Consider the following 1,643-nt stretch of genomic DNA (forward strand, 5'->3'; position numbering starts at 1 on the left):
GTAACAGCAGTGTGTACCATCTACAAGATACCCTGCAGAAACTCACCAAACATCCCCTCCCTCCACCCCCCGACGCTCAGTAACAGCAGTGTGTGCCATCTACAAGGTACCCTGCAGAAACTCCCCAAAGACCCTCAGGCAGCCACTTCCATCCAGAAGGACAAGGGGTAGCAGATCCATGGGAACCCCACCCCCTGCAAGTTCCCCTCCGAGCCCCTCCCCATCCCGACTTGGAAATATATCGGCCGTTCCTTCAGTGTGGCTGGGTCCCAATCCTGGAATTCCCTCCCTAGGGGACATTGTGGGTCTACCCACAGCACATGGACTGCAGTGGTTCAAGAAGGCAGCTCACCCCCACCTTCTCAAGGGGGGCAACTAGGGAAAGGGGCAGTAAATGCTGGGCACAACCATTGATGCCCATAAGCTTTGAATGAATCAATCATTTAAAAACAATACTTATAATTTGTCTTTACTCAATGAGAGTGGTTAAGGTGATGGTGCAGGGTGTGAGATATTTGGATTGGGATGGTGTACAAGGATATGGGGAGAAATCAGGAGATTGGCACTAAGTAATGATACTCGCTTGAGGAGTTGGTGCAGATATGATGGGCTGAATGGCCTCGTTTCTCACAGTGAGACTGTGATGAGGGAGGAACACTCCCTTAGTTTCCGTTGCCATATGGGTAATCACTTTGCTCCTCAGAACCTCTTGTGACTCTTGTGTCCCCTTGAAACCAAAGCCCCACAATATCCGTGTCCACCACCCCTCAGCCTGTCCTCGTGACCCCCATAACCTCCTCTACACTCTGCAAGACCCCTTTCCCTTGCCCCTGGCGTACCAGAGAGATGGCTGTAGAAGTGACCATGGTTCAGGTAGGAGCAGCACTGCCACACACTGACCATGGGCGGTATTGCAGGCAGACCATTCAGAAGGGCTTTTGCCCGAAACGTCGATTTTACTGCTCCTTAGATGCTGCCTGAACTGCTGTGCTCTTCCAGCACCACTAATCCAGAATCTGCTCCATAGAGTCAATAGAGTCAGAGAGATGTACATCACAGGAACAGACCCTTCGGTCCAACTCGTCCATGCCGACCAAGTGTCCCAACTCCATCTAGTCCCATTTGCCAGCATTTGGCCCATATCCCTCCAAACCCTTCCTATACCCATATATCCATCGAGATGCTGTGAAAAGTTATGATTGTACCAGCCTCCACCACATCCTCTGGCAGCTCATTCCATACACATACCACCCTCTGTGTGAAAATGTTGCCCCTTAGGTCCCTTTTATATCTTTCCCCTCTCACCCTAAATCTATGCCCTCTAGTTCTGGACTCCCCCATCCCAGGGAGAAAAAGACCTTGTCAATTTACCCTATCCGTGCCCCTCATAATTTTGTAAACCTCTATAAGGTCACCCCTCAGCCTCCGACGCTCCAGAGAAAACAGCCCCAGCCTGTTCAGCCTCTCCCTGTAGCTCAGATCCTCCAACCCTGACAACATCCTTGTAAATCTTTTCTGAACCCTTTCAAGTTTCACAACACCCACACCTGTTCTCTGCCTGTGCTCTGTTTCTGTGTGTTGTGCTGACAGTGTGAGGCTGGTCAGGTCTCTGTGAAACCAGCTGTTTGTGAGTGACAGTGTCA

Source organism: Chiloscyllium plagiosum, unplaced genomic scaffold (assembly GCF_004010195.1).
Source record: "Chiloscyllium plagiosum isolate BGI_BamShark_2017 unplaced genomic scaffold, ASM401019v2 scaf_53, whole genome shotgun sequence".
Taxonomy (NCBI): domain Eukaryota; kingdom Metazoa; phylum Chordata; class Chondrichthyes; order Orectolobiformes; family Hemiscylliidae; genus Chiloscyllium; species Chiloscyllium plagiosum.